Raw genomic sequence first — 27,097 nt, 5'->3', positions numbered from 1 at the left:
GGGACGGCGGTGGCCGTGGCCAAACAGGACATAGCACGCAACTGGCTACGAGAGTCAGCCCCCACGGTGGGGGGATGGAGGAGGGGGGGTGGACTGGTGTGGGACCCAAGAGGAGGCCCTCTTCAAATCTCGGGGAGCCCCAGAAATGTTACCTAAAATATGGGGGAAATGGTTTAACTTGCTTCCATCGTGAACCCAGATATGTACAATGTCTTCGTTGTTACTACGCTGAATATGATGTCGGACTGGACTGATATACCTCTACCCTTATGTACTGATGTTTTTTATCTCGCTATACCTGCTACTTCTTGAGCTGCGACCAATGAATTTTCCTTTCTATCCCTGTTTTAAAAATGCCAATAAAGTTGATTATCAAAAAAAAAAAATGGAATGTAAGCAAGGAATAGTTAGGGAAAGGAGGGTATCAGCATGCGTGGGTGAAGAGAGTGGCGCAGATAGAGACTCGTTCGAGATAAGCATACCGCTAAAAATATTTTCGCATGGTGACCAAGTAAATGAAGACATTTTGTATTTGATACCGGGTGCAAATCGAACATTAAGGGCGCTGTTTAAACCTAATGAATTATGTGTATTCATGTCTATAATAGTGATGGATAATTGTTGTTTTTATTATTGTTTGTAGTGACCCCTGACGAAGGGCGCTTAAACGCCCGAAATGCATTGGGACTTTGAAAAATAAAACACTGTTTGTGATGAACCCTGCATCAGTCGTATTTTAACATGAGGTCTGGATGGACACCGCTCAAATATTAGAAACGTGGTAAAAAGGCAAATTATTCCGTGTGTGGATCCGCTAACTTGAGAAGACGTGAACGAAGTTAAGTGTTTAAACTAATGGTTTACAAGGATTAAACGGATAAAATAGGAGAAGTATAAATGATAGCCTAAGTGATGGCTCACCGCTGTGCGTTTGGAGGGGGCAAGATGTTGTCCCCATTTCGTAGTTTAAAATGTATCCAAAGCCATCATCATATAATCCCATTTGAGGGTATCAAAAGCTTGGTGCAAGTCAAGGGAGATACACCCAGCATCCAACAAGCCAGCAGGAGTGGCTTCCATTACATGATATAAACGTCTGATATTCATAGATATTCCATTACATGATATAAACGTCTGATATTCATATGGCTGGGACGAAGCCACATTGGTCAGCATGTATAAGTTGTGATAAGTAGGGTAGTAGTCGACGAACCAGAATTTTGCTTAGGATCTTATATTCTGTGGTTAAAAGCGATAGTGGGCGAAGGCCTGACATGTCTGTTGGGTCTCTGCACGGCTTTGGAAGGGAAGTGACCAAGGCTTGCATGGTAATGGGGAGGATGTTGCCAGTCTCCAAAGCCGATTGATATAATTGCTCCAGATGAGAAATTAATAAATCAGAGAAGCTGACATAGAACTCTGCCGGCGGGCCATCAAAGCCTGGGGTATTATTATGTGGGAGGTCTCGAATGGCCTCCTTTTTTTCAGTTTTGGTAATTGGACCAATTAGGTCGTCCTATTCTACTTTTGAAAGTTGGGGATAGTTTAGATCTTGTAGAAAGACTTCTATGGGCTCACTTGATGTATTCTCAGAGACCTTGTAAAGTGTCTCATAATATTCACAGATGCAAGTGCTTATTTTTCGTTGTGTGGTCGCAGTGATGCCATCTAGTCTGGTTATTTTATGTATAGGAATAGGGGGGTATGTATGCAATAACCGTGCGAGGAGCGCTCCTGATTTATCTGCTTTGGCATGTTTAAATTGGATGTAAGATTGGTATTCCATAACCCGCCCAAGTAGTTCAGCATGCTGAATACGTAAGTGCCTCCTGCAGCACCTTTTATTTAGGAGGGCCGCTGAACGTGTCCTGATCAACTTTATTCAAAGTGCCCTCTATGGACTTAAGGTTATTATGTATCTTCTGCCTGGCCCCGACTGTGGCGCCAATGGCAGTGCCCCTAATTACGGTTTTAAATGCATCCCATTCTATAAGGAGTGAGGACCCCAAATTGGCATTCTCTCTAAAGTAGTTAGTGATTGTCAAAGCCATAGTGGCTTGGAAGACAGTGTCCTCTAACATTTATGACCATAACTTCCATGTAGGGACTGGTGTGGGAATCCTACCCCATGTTAACACTACTTCCAGTGGGTTATGATCAGAGAAAGTCTTCCTAAAATATGTGGTGTGGGTCACTTGGGCTGCTATAGAAAGAGAGCAGAATATTCTATCCAGTCTTGTGTGTAGTTGGTGGGGCGGGGAGTAAAAGGAGTATTCCGGACTATTGGGATTCTTAGGTGACAGACGTCCCCTAATGACCAGCCCGTCGCACTCCCGCGAAGGGCCTCTGCTTGCTTAAGTGGGATGCTCCCTGAAGTGGGGGGAGAGATCGGTCCATCTGAACATCCAAAACTGTGTCATAGTCCCCGCCTAGCACCCCTGGGAATCCCGCCCAGTCCCCTAATATTGTGTTGAGGCCTTTGTCCTGGTCATAGTTTGGTCCATATATACTGCCTATGACTATGTAAGTGCCATCTAGCATGCCATGAACAACAACATATCAGTCCTGTGCATCTATGTGCTTTTCCAGAGCCAGAAACGGAACCCAATGCCAAACCCATATAGCTGCTCCCCTAGCAAAGGCGGAATATGATGTGGTGAATATTAGGCCTCTCCACTTCTTACCAAGTTTGGTTGCTTCAGAATTGGTGAGGTGTGTTTCCTGTAATGAAGCAAACTGTGTCTTATGCCTATTTAGTGGAGCATGTATTCTATGGTGCTTGTGTACTGACCCCAAGCCACTGACGTTCCATGTAATTATATTATACGTTCCTGACGTGGTCATGTATGTGTCAGTCAATTCCTAGACACATCCGAGCCTGTGTATTTCCTGAGTTGGGGGTAAGCCAGATTCCCAATAACACATTTCAAAACCCAATACTATGTCCAGCCCTAGAACTATGCTGGTCCAAACAAAATACACAACTGTGTAAACAACACTTCTGGTTTCAATTTGCATTCGCTTCAGGGGTGGTGACTCCAATGTCTAACAGCAAAAGTTACTGTGTGTGCTACCTTTAGAGTGACCAGACCAATATTTTATATAAAGGATAGAGAGAAGCTGGGGAGGTGACTAGGTCATTTGAGTTACGGTTCTTCTTCAGCTCTTAAATTGTTTCCAACTCAGCACAGCGGCCCATGTGAGTCCCTTTGAGCCCAAGAAGTCATTCACAGTCTGTGGGTTAATAGTGGGGAACAAAGCTAGACTATTCTCTGAGTCTGAGTGCATGGTGGTGTCCTCCGAAGATTCCAAGAAGGATAGGGGATCAGAGTCTCTGAATGCCGCTACTGCAGCTATCGCCGACTCTCTGCCTCTCAAGGCCTGTTCCGGAGATGGGCTTTTCACGTTGGTTTTGTGGATCGATTTGGTGTGTCGGGGCCTCCGGCTTGTGCCCTGCGTTGATCTCTCCTTCCCCTTCTGTGTCTTTCTTATTTGCCATTTCAGCCAGCAGATAGTTATTAGTCCCAGGACACCTTTTTGGAGATAATAATAATAGACAGAAGTGTGACCTGGAAGGTGGGACCCACTTTCTATCACCCCACGACCCCCCTGGGGGTCGGGCCCCACAGTTTGAAGACCCCTGCTCTAGTGCCTTCCTTGACTCTCTTACTTTTTGTAATATCAGGTCTAGTTTGTCTGGGGGAGTCTCCATATTAGTTGGTGGAATGCTGCTCATCGAAGGTGATAGACTTGGTATTGTCTGTATCGTCCCGCCGCGTCGTTCCAGTGGTCGTCAGTTCTGGCACCTTGCTCTTTGTGCGACCCATAGTGTACGGATGGTGGGGTTAATCACGAAACTTGTTTGCCAGATCTCAAAATTGTAGTGCCCACAGTCTGAGAAATTCAGGTGTTTCTCAGTGCCTCAGGTTGATGTAAACAAGGAGGCCACTCCAGTACCACTTGTACCACTGTGATTGTGTGAATGGGGGGCTTAAGTTTGTGACTATCGGAATATTGACTGGGACAGGCACCAAATCGGGTCAGGGGGACCAGGCAATTCCTCTCTGTGCTTCCCTGTGTTATTACTGAGGGTTGTGGGTTCTTCACAGCAGACAGCCCCTCGGAGCGAGTGAGGATACTTTGTCAGTCCTCCACGGTAATTGATCTATCGGCCTGTTCAGTGCCTCACCAGTGTGATCACTGTACATCCACGGGCACCAGCGCAGTTGTCCCCCGTTCACTCAGTACTAGTATTCAGGCTCAACAGACAGTGTGTCACGTTTTCGGCACTATAGCTGTTCATGCCGTCCTGCTGCTATTGCCATTATTAGAGTGCTTTTCGCTGTTAGGGTGGAAGACTACAGCGTGTTCCCTGCCATGCCATCCGTCATCACGTCCACTCCCACACAATCCAGATCAGTAGTCGGGGGGAAGGGAGCCCAATCATAGTCACAAGTCAGCCACTGTTGGTGCAGCAGGACGCGCAAATCCCCACCATGGCGGGCCACCTCACTATGCTCGCAACCCGACTAGGTGATCTCAGCGACCGTCTGGGAGTCCGCATCGCCCCGCGTCCATGATCTTCACCGCAGGCCCAGCAAGCGGACTCAGCAGTCGGGCATTCGCAGCAAGCTCTGCTGCAGGTAGGGAGTCTGCCTCATCGGGCTAATGCTTGGTTGCCGGAGATGCCATCCCTCCGTAACGGTAGTGCACCTCCAGTCGCAGGGGGAAAGCCACAGCAGGCCTCACTCACCAGGGGTGGTGCCGGCCATGATAGCGCTGATCCACCACTTCAGCTCTCGGGCGGTCTTGAAGTCCGGCCGGTTGGGTAGACAGCCTCGCCACTGAGTAGTGTCTAAAGCCCCCGCCGGAGGTCACTCCAGGATCCGCCGAGTGTGGTCTGATGCTGCAGGTAACTCACCAGGCCCAGACCGATGAACCACCCTTCAGTCCACGGTTCTCGACGGGCTCTTGGTTCTTGGGGCTTCGCGCAGCTCACTCACAGCTGATTCAGAACCTGCCGTGTTTATGCTGTTTGCGGGGGGAGAGTGTCATGATGGATGCCCTCCAGCTTCATCAGTTTTGATTGGATTGTCAGGTCCGGTCTCGGAGCTCGGTTATTGTGGGGCCGCCATACTCGGTGGCTAGCCTCGCCACCCGTGACAGTGGAACATGTGGGCTGGGTTGTCAGGCTTGGGTAAGAAAACAAGTTACTTACCTGTAACTTCAGTTATCCAATATTGGTATCTTTCATAGATTCACATGCCTGAATCATTCCCCGTCGCCGAGGTGGGAGTCCCACGGTATATATAAAAGCAGTGGCAAAAGTAAATTACAGTAGTAGGCCCTATGAGAAGGCCTGAGGCCTAGATTGTAGTAGCCTATCTACCTCATTATGCTAAAAAGACCAAAGTGTTTGCTCCAACCAATTAGCTCACAGCACCCTCTAGAACCCTCTAGAACCCTCTCTGCAGAGCCAGTCTTCCTCAGATTTTCGTTAGCAGAAGTGGGAATGAGTATCCCAAAATTAGAGAACTGATTCTCCGGGGAGGAGGGTGGGTGCATGTGAATCTATGAAAGATACCAATACTGGATAACTGAAGTTACAGGTAGGTGACTTGTTTTCTTATCCAGTATTGGGGTATCTTTCATAGATTCACATGCCTAAATCAGAATAGCAAGCAGTAAGCCAGCAAAAGTCGGTTGCGGATGGTGGGAGACTTATTGTGGTGCACCCCCATAAACTTATATTTAACAACCAACAATTGCAAAGTCAATGATCTACTAATAAAACATGATTAAATTCAGAAGAGTAGTCATATAGTATTCCACTGGAAAGGAATATTAGCATAACATAAACAAGCTGTCTGCAATACATGCACTTCTTTATATCAACAAAATACTGAATAGTATACACTCATTATAAATGAACCAAACATTGTTACCTGAGTATGTTCTTATGGAAAAAGGTGACGTAAAACCGCTTGACCAATTATCGCATCCTCTTGGTTTGCTGATTGCAGGCAGTAATGTCTTGTAAATGTGTGGACATTTTTCCATGTTGCAGCACGGCAAATGTTCTCTAGCGTCATTCCTGCAAACAATGCTGTGGACGCTGCTACAGCCCTTGTAGAGTGAGACCTTACAGTCCTTTATAGTGGTCGTCAGCCTTAACATGGCAGAAATGGATCACAGAGGCTATCCATCTGGAAATTGTGGCTTTAGTGACCGCTTTTCCCAGTGTAGTTTGGCCATAAGCCACAAATAGCTGATCTGACTTCCTTAAGTTCTTTGTTCTTTGAAGATAAAACTTTAAACATCGTTTAATGTCCAAAGAATGTAGTGTTCTTTCCGCCGGGGTTGTAAGATTTGGAAAGAAAACCCGCAATTTCACTAGTTCATTCAGATGAAACTGAGAAGGCACTTTGGGTATGAAAGTTGGATTCGTTCGAAGAGTGACATATTCTTGAGAAAAATGTAAGAAAGGTTCTTTGATAGTGAACGCCTGAATTTCTCCTATTCTCCTGGCAGAAGTGAGGGCTAAAAGTAGGGCGACCTTGGCTAGCCAGCGCCGATGAAGGAAGCGTAGGAGCCGAGCTCTGCTCTATTACCAGCAAAATCCTGCTAAATATCCTGAATTAACGGAGGAAACATACCCATGAAGTGTAGGCACATGCTCCGAAGACGGAAGGGAACATCTGACAGGCACCCTGCTGAAAATCGACGAAATACGGAGCAGCCGGGACACTCGTGAGACTGCTGACGGACCAGGCCTTGACCCGCGGACACGCCTGGGTTGTGAGCCGCTATATGTGGCACTGCGTGCGGCTAGCCGGGGGGTTGCGGACCAGTGCCCATCGGAGCAGTGACGGGACTCGAGGCCGGCATGCGGCGCGGTGGGAGACGGAGATCAGCGAAGGAGAGCCCACACAAACCGTTGCCCAGAGAGGGAGAGTAACACCGAACGGCGCTGGGGTACGGAGGTGAAGGAAAGGGAACTCGGAGGCCCGCATGGTTCCCTCCTAGCAAAATGGCAGCGGAATAACGGCAGAAGATCGGAATTTGACCGTATGTACTAGGAACAGCCGATATGACACTAAAATTGATTTAGGCTCACTAACAGACTACAATTGGGGCTATTGATACATTCCTGAGCGCCGATTGATCGGGACAATTGCCCCCTCCCCCATCACAGCTTACACTAAGTGGCGGGAAGAGCCCAAAGGCACGGTCCGGTGGAGGGAGAAGGCCTATGAACGCCTGAGGGTGCGGTGGCTGTCTGGAGGAGAGGGCAGCTACTGAAAATCCTGGGGGGCACCCACCTCAGACCAAACACAAGTGGTGGAACAAGATAGTCCTCCCCCACCCAGGCATCGAGTGCACGTGTGAGTGGACCGCGCGCACTGTGGGACTGTGCGGGGAGCCAGTGTACAAGCACCAACTTGGCGGCCTATACCAGCTACCCCAGCATAACGCCTATATGCTTACAGGTGAGAGGGCGAGCAAGAAGAGTCTCCCATCGCCGGAGGAACGGTGGGCCGGATCGAATTGAGGTACAGCCCTGAGGACTGTATTTACAAGGTCGCTCTCTACTGCCATCACGGACATTGCCGGGAGAGCGGTTGGGGTCCTGACTTGAGGATTTTCACTGATCACAGGGGCCGGAGAGGGCCATGGGGAGGGCTTGCCTTCTGGCTGGACAGGATTGAATACTGTAAAGCTACAGACACAGAGCTGAACGTGTGGTAACAATTTGCAGCAGTCTATCCCCTGACGATACCACAACGGAACTCGTCTAATTTGGCCAGGACATCACTTGTGCGACGGCAGCTGGAGAAGGGAACGAGATCAAGGCCTCTACAAGCGTGAGATAAGGCACAGTACCCATTGGGATACAACAGGATATACCGTGAGCCAGATTGGTGAGAGCCGTATACACTGGTAGTTGGCCCCGGAGGGTGTGGGGGCGAGGGAGCCACGTTGCGCCACAGGAATCAACTGAGTGGTCTTTGTGGCTGAAGCACCGTTGTAAAATCAGTCGCTGCTCACGTACTGGGAGGCAGATCGAATGGGACTCTGACGGATCACAATGGGCAAGAACGACAAAACCCAGTCCAAGCTGGCTTTCGACCAATGACAATCTAAGGCACCGGAAACACAAGTACCCGCGCCATCCCCGACAAGCAGAGGCCAAGAGGGCACCCTGTATGCGGATATAAAGGACATGCTGGTGACAATGGAGAAAGGATTACAAGACAGCATGGCGTCCATTGGCTCGAAGATAGACGCCCTCACGTACCGAATGGATCGCATGTCAGAGCGGGTGGACAAACATGAGGAGTGGCTTGACATGTCCGAGAGACGGCTCACTGAAGTGGAAGAAGCACAGTCCGAATGGGATAAAGACCGCAAGCAGTTCACTAGACTACTCCAAGTTATACAAGACAAGTCAGAGGATTTGGAGGCTCGCTCGAGGCGCTCGAACATTCGCATTACGGGGATAGCGGAGACGACGCAAACCGGGAAGATGGAACTCTTCATAGAGAAACTCTTGACTACCCTCTTGGGAGATGATGTCTTCTCGCCGATGTTTATAGTGGAAAGAGCACATCGCACGTTGGGACCTCGACCGCGCCCAGGCGCGCCTCCAAGGCCAATAATAGCGAAACTGTTGAACTACAGGGATCGTGATACGGCGTTGAGGGTTGCAAGGGACAAGGGGAAACTACAATTCGAAGGCATGGATGTCTCTTTGTACTCTGACTTCACTGCGAAAGTGCAGGAGGAGCGGTGACACTTCGCCCCATACAAGAAGCAACTCCGGGAACTTGGATTGGACTATGCTATGTTGTACCCGGCTAAATTGCGGATCAATAGACTAGGTCACTCACACTTTTTCACGGACCCAAGAGAACTTCAGAAATCTTTAAAGGTGTGGTCCAAGGAGCAGAGAAGTAGCCCCAGAGGTCAAATTGAGGAGCAGGGTGAGAACAGCCAACTGGACGAACAGGAATAACTAGATGGGCGATACTCAGCGCTGCATACTGTTTGACTTGCTGGCGAATGGACAAAGTTGTTGCTGCTGGGACTCATATTGAAGTGAACCTTGGAAGACGAGAAGTGCCGAAAAATGGGAGCGGAGGGGCCTGCGACGGAAATGCGGCACTATGGCTGGGTGAGATCTTTTCAATATATATGTGCCCGAAAGCAGGCAGATGACATTAATAGACTATTTGCAGACATGGTTTTGGCGTATAATCTAACGCATATGGTAATTGAACATTGCTAATGATATGTGTGCTTTAGGTGGGGGGGGAAACGAAGCGCGAGGCCCTTAGAAAAACCATTCTGTATTGCTTTAAGCCTCACGTTAATAGACACTTAGAGGGTGATGGAGCTGGAGCAAGGGTGAGGTATATAATGCTGATGTACTGTTGTGTGTTTGTACTGGCGACCTCTGCCCTAGCGCTTTTGACTATAATGGTTCCTATGAGAGCCAGTTTGGGGGTTGTTCGAGTTGGTCTAAGCGAGGAGCGAAAGGGGGGAGGGACAGGGCGCTGCCAGGCCAGGTTGGGGGAGGTCAGCTGGGGGAGGGGAAGTTTGGGGAAGGGCGGGTGGTTTGTTTCGGGGGAAAAGGAAGTTGTTTGTTACGCCAGACGAAGTCCTACTCAGTTCTAATTATCGAAAAATAGCTCAGTTGACTGATGCCCATGGGAGAGTGGCACCCAGGGCTGGGGAACCATATTGGATGACCATCTTGACTCCCTTTACAGATGACTGATAGCAGTGGAATAAATGATGAAGCGGCTCTTGAATCTCTGAGGGCGTTGACTTGGAATGTGAGAGGTCTTAATGATTACCGCAAGCTTAGGAAAGTTATATCTTACCTACACAGACACCACATTGATTTAGCACTTATCCAGGAGACTCACCTCCCAATAACAAGCAGGATGCTTTCCGCTAGGGGTCTGAGGGGAAATAGTGTGGTGCAGGGTTTACTACGCATTCCAGAGGGGTGATTGTGTGGGTCAATCCTAGATCAAAGTTACAATTGACAACGCTAAAAGTGGACTCAGAAGGCCGGTACTTGATTGCCAGGTGTGTAGGTAAGGGACATGACCTTATTTTGGTTAACGTTTATGTCCCCAACTACGACTCCCCAGAGTTTTATGAGGAGCTGGCGGTGCATTGTAGACCTTACGTTTGCTCTAGAATTTTATGGGGGGGCGATTTTAATCTAGTATTTGACCCGGATGTGGACAGGTCAGCGGGGCCAGCACGGCGCCCAGCGGCTGCAGCTTTGCCAATGAATTCGGAGCTTGTCAAATTGGACTTGGTAGATGTCTGGAGACAGAGGAACCCCACGAAGGGCGGATATACACACTACTCTGCTTACCATGACATCCATACAAGAATAGACTACTGGCTGGCATCCCAAGCTACTGTCAAAAGTATTAGGGACTGCATGATACTGCCACGCACCCTTTCAGACCACTCCCCCCTGCTACTGGTATTGGAAACACCGGTAAAAAGAATCCCCCCATTTACATGGCGCTTTCCTTCTTACTTGTTACTGGATGAAGTATTCAGAGGAGAAATGGCAGAACATATAGACATTTTCTTTGACACTAATGTGGGGACAGTCGATCGTTTTCAAATGGTTTGGGACAAATTTAAAGTATACATCCGCGGTATAGCAATGTCTAAACACTCAAGTGTGCTCAAAGCAATAAGGCATAGACTGAAACATCTCGAAACACAATTGTCAGCCCTAGAAAGACAACAGCAGGGTAACTCCGATACTGACACTGCAGAGCAAATTAAAGTACTAATTTCTGAATATAATGAGGAGGCAGACAGGGAAGTACAACACTTGGGCAAATACGCCACTGCGCGCACATATGGTGAGGGGGAACGGCCCAGCTCACTGCTGGCTAGAATAATGCGGAAAGAAAGACAACCTCTAGTGGTGGATGAGCTGATGGCGTCAACGGGGGAAGTACTCACAGGGGAAACAGAAATACTTGAGGAGTTTCGAGACTACTATTCTGGACTATATAAGTCCAATCTGCTCGAGTGGAGGAGGAAATAGATGATTATCTGAGCTACATTAAAATGCCACTATTGTCCAATTCCCAAAGAGAATTCTTGATGATGCCCATACACCAGGATGAGATTATGGAGGCGCTGGAAGGGATGCGCTCTGGTAGCGCACCAGGAGCGGATGGGTTGACAGTGGGCTTTTATAAAGCCTTTAAAGATAAGCTAGTCCCACATCTATCTACTCTATTTGACGACATTTGTGCAGAGGGTAGTATGCCTAGATCTATGAGGGAGGCTCTTCTTGTCACAATTCTGAAACCTGGGAAACCTGCTAATTTGTGTGGTACCTACAGACCGCTATCACTGCTGAACGTAGATGCTAAATTGTATGCAAAAGTACTGGCCACGCGACTGGCGTTACTCATCCCAGAAATGGTTGCTCCGGAACAAGCAGGATTCATACCTGCCAGAAACCTCACTTATAATATCCGCACGGTGCTAGGGACCATGCAACATGTACGCCAGGAAAACAAAGCGATAGCGATTTTCCTCGACAAGGAGAAGGCCTTCGACTCGGTGGAGTGGCCCTTCATGCTGAGGGTACTTCGTAAACTGGGGCTGGGGGAACCCTTTTTGCAGATGATAGGAGCCTTATACTACAAACCCACAGCAAGACTGCGCATGGGCGATAGTGTCACAGAAGCTTTCGAAATCAGTAGAGGTACTAGGCAGGGTTGCCCACTCTCGCCCTTACTGTATGCGCTGGTCGCGGAATTATTGGCATGCGCAATTAGGGAATACCATAGGCACGAGGGGATCAACTTTCCAACATACCAGATTGGTATCTCTACATATGCAGACGACACACTGTTATATGTCCGTGACCCGGAAACGAACCTTTCCTCTGTGCTCAGAGAAGTTGTAAGATTTGGAGCTCTTTCAGGACTGAAAGTAAACTGGACCAAATCAGTTGTGTTCCCATTAACGCCAGTGACACTACCATTTGATATGGAGTACCCGTTGCAATGGACAACGGAACCGGTCAGATACCTAGGGATTCAGCTCCATACGGACCCGGACGTTTTAATACGGGAAAATTACGGGGTGACTTTTACGAAGTTGGTCGAAGACGTGGACGCATGATGCAAGTTACCCTTGTCATTAATGGGTAGGATTGCCATCATGAAGATGGTAGTATTACCGCGGTTTCTGTTCCTATTCAATAATATCCCAGTAGTTCTCTCCAAGGCCTTTTTCAAAAGCCTGACTCAAGTTCTTGTTAAACTCGCCTGGGGCGGTAAACAGCCCAGAGTACAGTGGAAAACACTAATGCTCCCTTATGAGATGGGTGGACTGGGGGCACCGGACATGGAAAGATACTACAGAGTTGCCCAGGCGGCTCATCTATATACGTGGACACACGGGGATTCTGCTATTCCCCATGTGATTCTTGAACGTCTATTTGCGGACTCGGCCCCATTGCCAGCCACTGTGTTCTACCCAGCTGATCGCAGTATTGGTAAACTTGACTCGATTAAGGCCACGAATCACGCGTGGCATGCGCTCTTACAGGAAAAGGACTGTGTACTGCTGTACTCCCCACTTATGCCGATAGAATGGGCAGTGTGGATTGCCCCTCTGAAAGAGAAAGGAGTCACGCTAGCTCTGAATAAATTGGGCATTGTAAAGATGGAGGACTTATTTTTAGACGGAGTGGTTAAAACCTGGCAGCAGCTTCGCTCCTCGGATATTGAGGCCTCGCTATTACTACAATTCCAATTTCACAGGGTGCGCAGTGCGCTCCTAGAGCTATTGGGCACAGAACTGGCGGAGCCCCCGGAGATCCTGGAACTCACTTACGTGATTAAAACGGCAGCCCCTCACAAGTTAGTTATGAACTTAATTAGGCTAGGAGTTAAACAACAGGAGCAACAACACTCTAAGGCTAGGATTGCGTGGCAGTGCGATCTACAAATGCAAATAGATGACAAAATGTGGGAATACTGCTGTACGAACACGTGGAAGCTGTCTCTCAATGGAAGGCACAGGCTGGTTCATTTCGAATATTTGCAGCGGATCTATTACACGCCAGAGCGACTGCATAGGTATTATTATTATTATTATTTATTATTATTTTGAGATTTCTAAAGCGCCTGGTGACCCGTAGGCATCCCCGCGCTATAAATCTGTGGAGACCCAGGGAGGGGGGAAAGGGGGTGAATTATTTGGGAAACAGGAGGGTTTTAAGTTTTTTCCGGAAAAGAGCGTGAGAAGGTTCCAGCCGTAGACTGCGTGGGAGTAGGTTCCATCCTGAGGAGGCTTTGACCGAAAAGCGACGACCACCGGTGCGAGCCTTCCTGAATTTAGGTACAATGGCAAGGTGTTCGGCGTCGGAGCGAAGGGGTCTGGGGGCCTTATATGGGATAACCATGTCTCTCAGAGCATCCGGACCAACACCATTGATGAGCTTATGGGCGGTACACAGGGCTTTAAACTCTACTCTCTGGCGAACCGGGAGCCAGTGTAGGGCCTTGAGGGCAGGCTTGGCTGAGTCTCTGGGTGGAAGGTTCATAATGAGCCTAGCCGCCGCATTTTGGATGCGTTGGAGTTTAGCCAGAGTGAATTCCGGTGCCCCGAGATAAATGGCGTTGCTGTAGTCAAGCCGGGCTAAGATAAGTCCCTGGACCAGTAGTTTCCTCGATGGGGGGGGGGAGAAACGGGAGGATCTTGCGGACAGAACGCAAGAGACCAAAACAGGTGCCAGCTGTTTTGGCAGCCTGAGTCATCAAGGTGAGATCAGGTTCCAGCCATACTCCTAGTGTTTTATTCTCTTTTTTTGGTGAAGGAATTTCACCAAAGGAGTCCGGCCAAACTGATGGTGGGATGGACGTCCATTTATTGCCCAGGAGCATGATCTCGGTTTTTGCACCATTTAGCTTCAGGGCGGAATCACACATCCAGGTGTTGATGTCCTGGAGACAGTTCAGCAGGCTGTCTGGGTGGTTATCCAGATGGGACAAGGAGACGACTAGTTGAGTGTCGTCTGCATAATTTATTATTTTTATCCCGTAGGGGGTCACTACATCTTCAAGGGGGGCCATGTACACATTAAACAGGGTGGGACTAAGCGATGACCCCTGGGGAACTCCGTTCTTGAGTGATAGTGGTTCAGAACGTGAGTTACCGTCCCACACCTGAAAAGAGCGGTTGGATAGAAAAGATTCGATCCATGCTCGCGCCGTTCCCACAATTCCTGCCTTGGCCAGGCGGTGTAAAAGGACACGGTGGTCCACCGTATCAAAGGCGGCACTGAGGTCCAGGAGGATCACTGCCACTGATCCTCCTGAATCCAGGATACACCTTGCCTCCTCGATGACAGAGAGGAGGGCGGTGTCCGTGCCATGGCCGGGCCGGAATCCTGTTTGGGATTGACGCAAAAGATTGTTTGTCTCCAAAAATTGGGACAATTGCGAGTTCACTAGCTTCTCCGCCATCTTGCTGATGCATGGGAGCAGCGAGATAGGTCTGTAGTTAGCCATGTCGTCCGGGTTGAGTTGGGGCTTTTTCAGCAGGGCCTTGACGACCGCGTTCTTCCAGTTAGGGGGCACCATTCCTTGGGAGAGAGAGGTGTTGATAAGGTCCTTGATGGTAGGGGCTATGATGGAAGACACGGTTTTTAGGAATCTAACCGGGGCTGGATCAAGGGGAGACCCACTTTTCATTTTATCCAGCGTGGAAGTTACCTCGATGAGGGAGGCTGCTCTAAAGGTGTCCAACTGAGGGCTGTTGTTGCAGGCCACTATATCCGTATGGATCGGTGGACTGATGGGAGGAAGGGAGTCCAGTATCCGCGAGATTTTATGGTCGAAGTAGTTGGCCAGATCCTTACTTCTGTCTGGGGGGGGGGAGTGCGAGGAAGGTGCTGTTGGGATGTTTAATAGTTCTTTAACTATCAGGTATGATTCTTTCGACGAGTTAGTGGCGTTTTTTATTCTGTTGTCATAAAATGCAACTTTGGCTAGCTTTAAGGCTGATTTATAGCGTCTTACCGCGCTGTGGTACATGTCTTTGTTACTATGGAACCAGTCTTTTCTCCACAATCTCTCGGCCTTTTTACACTCTTTGCGAAGAGCTCTGAGTTCGGTGTTATACCAAGGAGCATGGCCCTTAATCCTCTTTTTGTTCTCCCGATTTTTAATGGGGATAATGGTGTCAAGGGAAGAGGAGATCCAATCTCTGAACTGAGCGTCAGCAGTGGAAGGATCAGCCGTGAGACTGGGGGTCGTGGCATTAAGAACATTGGCCCAGTCTTCCACCGAGAGTCTGGCCCAAGATCTGTCCTTAGAGTAAGTTGTGGGTTTTTGAGGTTTCTTAAATGACCCTGGAAAGTGGGCAGAGACCAAGAAATGGTCCGTCCAAGGGAGTGGGAGGGAGTTTGTGAACTGAAGGGAAGGAATGTTCGAGAACATAGGGTCAAGCAGGTGTCCTTTCGAGTGCGTGGCTCCTGAGTTAACAAGGGAGAGGCCAAGGGCTTCAAGGTCGCAGGTTAGATCAGATGCCCCTGTATCGAGTGGGTCATCGAAATGTATGTTGAGGTCTCCTGTTATCAGGAAGTTAGATGTTAGGTGGGCCAGGGATGAGACGGTTTCCAAGAAAGCGGCAGAGAAGGGGCCAAAATGCCCTGGGGGCCGGTAAACCAGGAGGCCTGACAGGGAGTTGGTCGGGGAAAGCTGTAGCGTAAAGAGGCAGCTCTCCGACTCCTGGCTCTGAATCTCACTGGATCGACAGGTGAAGTAGTCTCGATAAATGATGGCTAATCCACCTCCTCTACCTAGGGGACGGGGTTGGGACATAATAAGGAAGCCCGGGGGTAAGGCCAAGACTATGTCCGAGTTAGAATGCCCTGTGATCCACGTTTCGGTGAGAAAAAGTATATCCAGATCGAGGTCGACAATCAGATGATTGATGAGTAGGGCGTGCTTGGGAAGCGATCTGCAGTTAAGTGTCGCTATTTTGAAGCCTGGGAGTGGGGCCGCCCGGCTGGGAAGGAGTAACTTTCCCGATTTACAAATATTGCAGCTAGTGAAAGGGACATTGGGGTCGTGCATTACATGGCAAGTGCTGTTTCTGGAAGGTCTGAGGCTGAGAAGATCTCTGCGGCAGTAGCTTACCCTTGTGGTGGCAGAAACCGGCATAGAGTCTGGCCCAAGGCCCAGTCGTGCGCGGACGGGCGCAGACGGGCTTGCCTTAGGCGCGCCTTCGGCGCGCAAACGGCGCTCCCGCTGCGCTCGTCCGCTGCACTGGTATGGCCGGCACATTTGAGGTGGAGGGAAATGGGCGTGGCCTCGAAGTGGGCGTGTCTACCCTTCGAGCGGCGATGGCGGATGGAGGGGAGATTCCCTGTCTCAGCGCTCAATCGGCTGTATCAGGGGGCGTTAGGCGATCCTGCTGGGCGCTAAAGGCGAGCGCTTTGCTTCGACAATCTGCTGAATGTGAGCGTTGTCATGCGCAGGAGGCAGACTTCATGCATATGGCCTGGAGCTGTCCCGGTGTTAATACATTTTGGAAAGAAGTGTTCCTGGAAATGAGTGAGATCCTGGGATTAGAGATGCCAGCTAATCCGGCACTGGCTCTGCTGGGTTACTCCAAGCCACTACCAGTGGCACTGAGACGTCTAGCAGATATAGGCCTGTTGATAGCTAGGCGGGTGGTGGATGAGGGGCCCGTTGCCTACGAAGAGGAGATGGGCAAGAGACATGTTGTATTGCAGCACGCAGTCGGAAATTTATAGTGAGTTGCTCCCGCCTAAGGCCCGGCCCAAGGATTTCTGGAGTCTGTACAGGACATATTTGCACACTGGGGATGGTGAGGTAACAACACAGGGTGAGGCGAATGAAGGACAGGATTTGCACACTGCAGAACGGGAGGAGATAGCACAGGGTGAGGTTTGGGGCGGACAGGAGCTGATGGAGGAGGAGACAGGACAAGATTAAGGGGACAACTAGATGATTCCTAGGGATAGAGGAGGCAGGTAAGGAATCTGAGTATGGAGGAACCCAGTAGGTAGACGAGGTGGGGGGCAGGGGGCAGAGCTCCAGCCAATTGGTTTTACTAGGTCATGGAACTGCAGGGAGAGTTGAGTCGTGTTGACTTGAATGCCATAAGGGCAGAACACAAAGTGTAGGTAGGTTTCCCCTGGGACGGAAGGGGTAAGGCCGTAAGTAGGGTTACGTGCATGAGGATGGGCTGAGATGGTGAGTGTCTGGTATGTTGAGGGTGGGGGGGTAGTTGGGGTTAGTTTTGTACTTAGAGGTACGAGCAACTGTTTTAGGCAAGTATTTTAGTGAGGTAGTCACAGCAATCATTGACTAGACATTACACACCCACAAGCGAGGAGGGCAAAACGGGCCCAGCATTACGGAGCTGCTGATATAACGAAGGCACTTGAATTACAGATTATTTGAAGGCCGCCGGACCTCCGGGGGGGCGTCGGCTAATTGGCTATGTATGGTGTGACCAGATAATGCAGAATTGCTGTCTAGGATTTGCTGCCGGCCTCCGGGTTGTAGGCTACACGCTGTGTAATATGATTAAGTATGTAAATAAAGGTTTTGAAAACTAAAAAAAAAAAAAAAAAAGTAGGGCGACCTTCCATGTCAGGAATTTGAGGTCGGCTTTGTGGATCGGTTCGAACGGGTGCTTCATCAGCTGTGAGAGGACTGTGTTGAGTTCCCATTCTGGTGGTGAAGGTTTAACTGGAGGATAAGTCCGGAAAAGACCTCTCATGAACTGTTTTATTAGCGATGAAGAGCATAGCGATGGAATGTTAGCCACCTTCCTGAACCTGGATAAAGCCGCTAAGTGGACGTTTATCGATGAGAAAGAAAGACCAGAGCAAGCCAAATGCAAAAGATAAAAAAGAATTTTTTCCACTTGAGCTTCAATTGGGTGTTAAGAGTTTGAAGCACACCAGGCGCAGAAACGCTTCCATTTGAGACGATACGTTTTTAATGTGCTCTGGGCTCGAGGTTTCTTCAAGATGTCTCGGCAGTCTTGAGGAATTTGGAGGTGTTGAAATTCTAAGAAGTTAGGAGCCATGCGTGCAATTTCAGCGAGTGAGGGTCTGGGTGAAGTATCTGACCCTCGTTGCGTGACAGTAGTGTTGGAATTGGCAGAAGTTTGATCGGAGGCTCTTGGGATAGTAACATGAGCTCCTGAAACCAAAATTGACGAGGCCATCTGGGAGCAATTAGAAGGAGACGGCATCTCTCCAACTTTATCTTGCGTAATACTCGAGGAATCAACGGGATCTGAGGAAAGGCGTAAGCATAGATCCCTGACCATCGCATGGACAGGGCATTCCCTCTTGATCCCTGTTGAGGGAATCTGCTGGCGAAATATCGGCATTTCTTGTTCTGCTGGGTTGCAAATAGATCCAACATTGGTTTGCCCCAAGTCTGAAACACCTTGTTCAGTTGATTGTTGTCCAGCTCCCACTCGTGGCAATCCGACGAGGACCTGCTTAGTTTGTCTGCTAGGGTATTGTGGAGGCCTCTGACGTGTTCTGTCTTGAGAGTTATGTTGTGAAGTGTCAGCGATTACCATAACTCTTGGGCCTATTTGGACAGTGTAGCTGACCTTGTCCCTCCTTGCTTGTTTACATAAAACATGCTGGTGGTATTGTCTGTTCAAACCAGGACTGAGGACCCTGCTATTCTGGGAAGGAACGCTTGTAGAGATAGAAAAATGGCTCTCAACTCTAGACTGTTGATGTGGCATCGTCTGTGTTTTTGAGACCATTTGCCTTGCACCTGTAAGTCTTGGAGATGACCTCCCTAGCTCTCCATGGACGCATCCGTCGTCAGAATGAAATCTGGAGGAGTTTGCAAGAATGTGAGTCCTTGTTTCAGATTGTGTAGTTGTGTCCACCATTGAAGAGCCTCTACCATGCGTGGGGTGACTGATGGTGTCCTCAAAAGAGCCCGTCGCTTGCAGCCATTGAAGATGTAACTCTTCCTGCAGAGGCCGCATTTTGAGACATGCCAATGGAATGAGATTGATGGCTGAAGAGCACATCCCCAGAAGTAACGCGAAGAGGCGAACTGAAAGTGACCTTCTTCTTGATAGTTTAATGGCCAATACTTGTAGACGGAGTTGCTGCTCTTGAGACAAGAATGCCTTGCACTGTATCGTGTCTAGACAAGCTCCTAGGAATAGTAGGATCCTTCTCGGAGTCAATTGAAACTTGCTTTCGTTGACCATGAGGCCTAAAGATGCAAAGAGAGTGCGGCAGAGTGCAATGTCGTTCTTTACTTTGAATTTTGACGGACCTTTGACTAGCCAGTCGTCCAAGTACGGGAAAACCTGGACCCCTGATGAGCGTAGTGCTGGCACTACCGGAGCCAGGTACTTTGTAAAAATCCTTGGAGCCAACTTGAGGTATGCATCTTCCATGTCCAGAGAAGCCATAAAATCTCCCTCACTGAGGCAACTTAAAATGTCCGAAAGAGTGACCATTCGGAAACCCTGTTTCTTGAGATATTTGTGGAGATTGCGCAGGTCGAGGATCGGTCGCCATTCCCCTGATTTCTTTTTTTTGAGGAAAAACGGGAATAGAAACCTGTCCATCTCTGATGGATTGGAACTTTCTCTATAGCTTTCTTGAGGAACATTGCATGAGCTTCCTTGAACAATAAGTGAAGACGAGGGGGAGGGGGACCCCTGGGCGGAGTTGTTGGAGGTTTGGTGATAAACTCCAGGGTGTGTCCATGCTGTACTAGGTCCAACACCCATTGATCGGTAGTGACGTGCTGCCTCTGTTGTTGGAAGGCAGATATCTTCGCGCCCACAGGGAGGGAAGGAATTGAGGTTGGCGCCCAAGTGACCTCACTGTTTTCTGTGAGCGTCTCGCCCTTGATTGTTTGTGCACCTTCTTCCTCCTTGGCGAGAGAAACCATCTGTTCCAGACTGTCGATAAGAGGATTGATAGTTCTGATGATATTGAGGCTGGAATTGTCTGCCTTGTTGATAGTAACCTCCTCTGAAAGAGTAGCCATGTCCTCTTGCGCCTCTGAAAGATCCTCTTCTATACTGCAGTGAACACAGGGATCTTGCAGTATCAGTGTCCGTTTTGATTGCTTGGAGAGCTTCATCGATATGCTTCCCAAACAGGGACTCTCCGTCATATGCCATGTCCAGTATTTTCAATTGAACCTCGGGCCGAAAGGTAGTGGCCTTTAGCCAGCCCTGACGTCTCAAAACAGCAGCTCCCGCCAGCTGTCTAAAATTTGTGTTCGCAATATCTAATGTGCAGTCAATAGTTTCCGCAGCTGCACACTCTCCTTCCATTAGGATCTTGTGAGCCTCTTTTCTTCTGTCCTCCGGAATCAGATCTATGAGCCCAGCCATGTCGGACCACATTTGACGATCATAGCGCCCTAAAATCGCCAACAAATGTTCCGCTCTGATGGAAGCGGCAGCCATAGTGGAGAATTTTTTACCAATAAGGTCCAAACGCCATCCCTCCTTATCTGGTGGTGTAGTAATGGGGGTGGCTGGGTTCTTCGACCTTTGTTGCGCGGCCTGTGAAATGACCGAATCCGGCTGCGGATGACCAATGAGGCATGAAGGACTACTGAGTGGGGCACGATATTTTTTGTCAATTCGTGGTAACACGGCAGGCACAGAAGCGGGATTTTTGACCACCTTGATGCCCTCTTGCCAGATGTAATCTATAATAGGAATGGCTCTAGACACCTTCCTAGTTTCCTCTTTAAAATCATGAAAAAAATAGCCTGTTTGCTCCACCGTCACTGGAAGCTGAAATCTATTTGCAGCACGCTGCATAAGATTATGGAATCCACCTATATCTTCAAGTGGCGAGTCTGAAGGTTGTGGAGTTGGTGGAGACGGCATAGGAATAACGTAGTCATCCCACAGATCCGATGGAGGTATGTTAGATAACTCTCCTTCCTCTACTTCTTCATCCGAAGAAGTGTCCGGGGTCTGTGTAGGCAAACCAGGTTGCGGAGTTTCCATGACTGGAGTAGGCGGTGGAACTTGAGGTGAAGGAACCGGGACAGCAGGTTGAGCTGGTTGCGGCGGAAAACGTTGTTTATAATCCGCAAGCATAGCCTGTAAATCCTGAATAAGGTTTGGCGGTAAGTGACTGACCTCTGAAACCTGAGATCGCCTTTGGTATTCCGTATAATGAGGCACAACAATGTCCTCCTGGTAATAATGTCCTGAATATGTATCATCTTCGTCATCATCCTGGCACTTAATATTGAGTTCAGATGGATGGTGAGCCACTCCAAAAGCTCCCTCATTACCGTCATCCTCAAAATCCTCTTCATCATCAGCGTACGATTCTAGCAGATGAGAAGGCATGAGCGGTGAGATATAAGATCCTTGTTGCCTCTGGTATGATACCAGCTGGAAGGTTTTTGAAGAGAGTAGGGTAGAGAAAGCCTGTTTTCTTGATGGCACCGGTGACAATGGTGACTTTGCTAGCTGTAGTGACACAGTCGTCAACGATAGGACCATCGTCGACGAAGGAATCGTCGTTGATGGAATCGACGTCGACTGGACTGCCGTCGATGGACTCGACGTCCACGGGCCGTCATCGATGGACTCGTCGTCGACGGGCTCATCGTAGATGGATGCTTCTTCGTCGACAAGACGGTCGTCGACGGTAGCGTAGATGGCTTCGTCGACGGGGGCTTCTTCGTCGATGAATGCTTCTTCGTCGTCGAGGCTGTCGTCGACGAGTCGTCGACGGGGGTTCTTTTAGCCACAATACATATTTTTGTAGACAGAATAGGAGAAGTGATGGCTGTGGTGGAGATCATAGCCATAGATGAAGAAGTGGAAGTAGAGATGGTAGTAATAGGTGAGGAGACAGAAGAGCTCTTACTCACGGTTTCCTTGGAAGAATCTTTGGTGGCTGAGGCTCCAGAGATAGTATGTGTAGATCTCTGTGAAGAGCCTGGAGTGGAGTGGGAGGTTTTAGTATGCTTTCTCCCCTCACTTGAATTATCCTCTTGACATCTCGCTCTCTTACTGGAGGTAGAGGCTCTGTCTTCATCATCCGTAGAAGAGGATTTTAGCCACAAAAGGACTCTGGCCTCCCTATCCCTTAAGGTTTTAGAAGGGAAGGAGCGGCAGATCTTACAATTTTTAGCCTCATGTTTTGGGTAGAGGAAATAAATTCAGTCCTTATGTTGGTCATCAACATGGACCCTTTTCTTCTCGCATGTTCTACAAGGTCTAAATAAGGCCTTCTTGTCAGACATCCTGAAGCTCTGAAGAAAAAACTGAGTCAAGACTCAGGGAGACTCCTTTCCACACGATGTGCGGTGCAAATCTGAGGAGAACTGGCTCTGCATAGAGGGTGCTGTGAGCTAATTGGTTGGAGCAAAGACTTTGGTCTTTTTAGCATAATGAGTTAGATAGGCTACTACAATCTAGGCCTCAGGCCTTCTCATAGGGCCTCCTACTGAAGTTTACTTTTGGCACTGATTTTTTACATACCGTGGGACTCCCACCTCGGCGACGGGGAATGGTTCAGGCATGTGAATCTATGAAAGATACCCCAATACTGGATAAGATACTGTTAATAGTTTTGTTTAAATGTAAGAGAAATACTGGGATATTTCTTCACACTGTTCCTGGGTGTGAGGGTATGTTTGGTGGACAGGGCAGTTTGTTTTTGATTATATTGTAAAGCTCCTTCCCTAAATAAGTGCTTTTTGTAGGAGAGCCGTTCAGATCTTAAGAGTGAGAGGTCAGCCAAGGAGGGGCTCTGTCTCCATAATCTTTCAGTCTGTCTTAGTTGTCACCTCTCTTTGTTCAGGTCCACATTCTACCACAATCTGAAAAAGATTTTTCTAGAACGCTTTAGTTTGAGTGGTGCCATTTGGTCAAGAACATCAGTCACTGCTGAATTGTAATGTGCAGTGAAATCATCTATGGTGAGAGGGAGAGGTTGTGCATGTAATTGGGCTCTGATCTTGGATTCAAGCTCCGTTAGTGGGATTTGTTTGATGTTCCTTGCCCATTGTTGCTCGTAACTCAGGGAGTACACATGACTCTTTCATTTTCTGTCACCATGGACCTAACAATCATCTTGCAAGAGGAGACATTGCAAATGGATCCCTGCTTGGTGAGGGTGCTAATCTTTAGAGCTACCCACCATTCATACTCATGTTTGTATGTTACAGGTGACAGTGATATGCCATTCGGCCGTAGATCCTTACCCCAGATTTAGAGAACTGCAAGGAAATGTTACTATAATGACGCAGATAAACACGTTTGGCATTTTAAAAGGTAGAATTTGATGCGTACATAAAATTGATGGTGCCTTAGAGTACAACCCAGGAACATCTTGCAAAATAACAGCAGTTTAAGCTATGTTACATAACATTGTACTGCCATAGGAAACAATGGATGAAGACCCCGATGAGGCACCCCCCTTCCAATCATCACATGTATAGACAACACATTTTAAATTCTGCTGAGGGAAAAGCTTGTAGATAGAAGTTACTATAGCATATTCTCTATGTTAATAGTTTTGGTAGTGACTAAAAACTAATAAACATGATTTATGTTACAGTTTGTTTGGTAGTAAGTGAAAATAAATGAACATGATTTTTTTGCAATTTTTTGACATCACCAACCTACCATATATATATATCACAAAATCAAATGTAAGAATTTTTTCTTAGACCTACCACCTGTTGTCATAGTCATGGGCACCTGACTTAGAATATCAGCTCTCTTTCACCTGCAACTTTTGCACCGAGATACTACTCATACTAGACCCGAGCCTAGAACGCGGCCTGAAGATGTAAAGAACATCTACAAATGAAAGATGAAGTTGCTGTTAAACGCTCTCCTGAGCGACCAAAGGCCAAAAACCATTGTCAGAGAGGTGCTGTCCTCACCTCTGTGCTAAGCCTTCTTCAGCTATTTCTCATCATAATGTTTGTACTGCAAGCAAAATGTCTAACATACAATGTGACACACAATCAAAGCCATTTTGAATTGTTTTTTGCAACTCCAGTTACCTACGGGTTAATTCAAAGATAGCTTTACTCTTACTCTGCTTCTATGGATTGCAGCATGGAATCGTCAGGTTTTTTAAAATGTTCGGCCAATGCTGCAGCATCTTACATTTCACATTCTGTTCCACTTGTTTCTCTACTATGTGGCATTGCAGTGCTTCTTAATAGGCAAGACTATACAGTGTCCCCTGCCTGTCTTTATGTGTGTCCTCAGTGACATTTGTGTCAATGGTTTTGAGTGGAAAAGGAACAGTGATGATAAATTGATGCATATTTAAATAGAATATGATACTGAAATATCTATAAGTAAATAGTTTATGTCTAACATCTTTTTTATAATAACCTCCAGGATAAAGCATAAGATGGGGAACACTTCAATGTTAAGAATATTGTACATAACCAGTTTTTAAATTAATTTAGCATATTAAATCTACGAATCCCATAATGCACTGTGGTTGTGTGATATAAGGAATGTATTGTAATATGGGGATATGAGAAGTGGCAGCTTTACATTTGATACAACGGCTCAAAGCATGAGGGTGTGTATTTCTAAGTAACTATTGCTTTGAATGAGCTTCATTTCAAAAAAGAAAAAAATGCTTGATTTATTCCTTACCTTTTATGGAGAACACTGCAGCTGATGTGGCGATGATAGTGACATCATTGATTGCCTAGTGTTGTAAAGTGGTGACAGTTGTTTCCTCCATTAGCGTTGGGGGAGCCCCCATGCTAGGAATACCTCCTATGCCACTTTGGGCAACCAACCTTTCCTTGCTCCTTGACCACGGCTTCAACGTTTCTTGAGTTGGAAACTCCTGCAGCATTTATGCAGTCACAAATTCTCCCCCAAATTAATTTGTTAGTACCCTTGTGATCACCGAAAGAGGATTTTCCAAAGAGTTTGCCATGTTCCCAAATATAATTGTTAAATATTTTTCAGATGTGCAAATTTTGGGTGACAAATGATTTGTGAGAATTAGTAATTTTGATGATGCATATGAGCGTAATTGATGATATTGCCCTTGAAAGGAGGTGATTATTTTATTTAGGAGTGAAAAAAATAATCTAGTATAGCTGTGCCACATTTTTAATTTGAGACGCAGTTTAATCGAATTGGATGTAGTTTCTGGCATTCTGCTCATCTTGCTTCTGCGCATTCTCCCTCCTAGTCAGCAGCCTGCTGTAAGTCCTCGCTCACAGACGGCATTAGATTGTAGTAATAGAGAGAATAGAAAGCGTGTATTGAGAATAAAACTTTCCATCGTGTACTTAAAGTATAATTTTGAATGATGTTAGCTGGAAGTTCCGATGTAAGCGTGCATAAGAACATAACTCTATGGGCTGTTTAATAAAGTACACACACCAAAGAGGGGTGGGGAACAACAGACAAAGTGACACAAAGACAGGGCTAAAAAGTCAAAATTAATTGACGAAACTGCCCTCACTCACACACAATGTGCGTGACATGCTTCATCATCGGGTCTGCTTACAAAACTCCCCCGCTTAGCCACGCAGGGGGCGGAGCATAGGGAGGGGGAAAAAACAAAAAAACACACTACTCAAAATCAACAAGTACAAACAACATATAAGTGACATACAGTGATCACATAGATTGGTGTTGTCCGTCCGGACTGGGTAAGTGATAGACTTAATGTGCAGGTTGGAAAGTGCTTGTTAAAACTGGCTCATGGGTACCCACCAGTACTTTATTCCAGGGTACCAAGGTCAGGATAAAAATTTAGAGTGAAGGATGTACACGTGTTTAGGCAGGAAGTCAAGATCCACAAACACTACTCCTTATACTGCGGTGGTCAACAAGTTTCGACCGTTAATCCGTGCCCTCGATTAAGTGGGTCACACCGGTCTTCGTCAGGACAGTCTAACTGTCCCAGTCCTTGTATGCCTCTTACCTCAGTGCAGTGGTGGGTAGAGGGAACCACGTGGAGGGTACTTCCACAACCATGGATCGTTATTACTACAATAGAGAATAATTATTTTCAGAACAGTATCCATTGTAGTATACTTGAGTAGAGTATTGTTGGCTATTGATAGCCCCAAATCACTTTATACTCCAATTCTCAAATGAGTTAAAAGCAAAAGATTATTAATATCGATAACAGACACGCTCCAGAGGTGACAAGACACTTCACATATAAAGGAGGAATCTCCCAGCCCCTATACAAGGGTTTCAAAATTCCCAAAGGTACATATCCTGTCATACACTGTGAATAAAGTAGCCCTTAGGATAAAAAGGCGGGAATAGGCGTCTTACCGAGTCTGCTGATTCTTAAGGCTCGAAATGGCGTCAGCGGGTGAAGCTCCAAAGAACACAACCTGTGTTCGAGGGTGAAACATATGCAGGTAAGTAAAACTGGTTCTAAATGTAAACATATCATTTATAGCCCAGAAGACACCTCTTACCTCCCGTTGTATACGAGGGGTGTAGGCATTCACACAATGATCCCAGTAAATCTGTGTAATATATCCTCACTATATTTCCGCTACATGTCCATGCTACGGGATACAATGAGCACTCTATGTAGTCAAAGGTCCCCTCCCAGCTCATGCAGGACCAGAGTAGGAAAATTAGGCCCATATTTGCGCTCTTAAAACGATCATCAACCATCGTCTCGTAGCCCCACTCACTGTTCCGAAGGATCGCTCCAGCACAATTCATGCCCGCCATTCATAGATGCCGCGAAGATCACGGCGTATTATGGCGCTGCTGTTGACAAACCCGGTCCCTGCACTTCCGCGTGATCACGTCGGATGACGTCATCACGCGCGTAGTGTGGCCGGGAACGGTAGTTTTTCTGTTTCAGAAGATCATTTTTGCATACAGGGGCCCGTGTACCAGCTGTGTGTTCTAAAATATAGTCCCAGTGAGCCACCAGATGATTCAATGGTTACGTCATCCTGTGCGTAGTGAGACGGGAACAGTAGTTTTTCTATTGGAGGAGATCATTATTACATACAGGAGCCCGTATACC

At 47.6% G+C, this 27,097-nt stretch overlaps 1 protein-coding gene across 8 annotated transcripts in view; it reads right to left on the bottom strand.

The window, feature by feature from the left end:
• The window catches only part of LOC144786046 (kinesin-like protein KIF19), a 1,675,385-nt gene that overhangs the window by 1,546,862 nt on the left and 101,426 nt on the right, over positions 1-27,097 (bottom strand). The window lies entirely within an intron of this gene.

The sequence above is a fragment of the Lissotriton helveticus genome, chromosome 10 (assembly GCF_964261635.1).
Source record: "Lissotriton helveticus chromosome 10, aLisHel1.1, whole genome shotgun sequence".
Taxonomy (NCBI): domain Eukaryota; kingdom Metazoa; phylum Chordata; class Amphibia; order Caudata; family Salamandridae; genus Lissotriton; species Lissotriton helveticus.
Note: the sequence above shows the minus strand (reverse complement) of the source record. Positions and strands in the feature narration are given on the sequence as shown.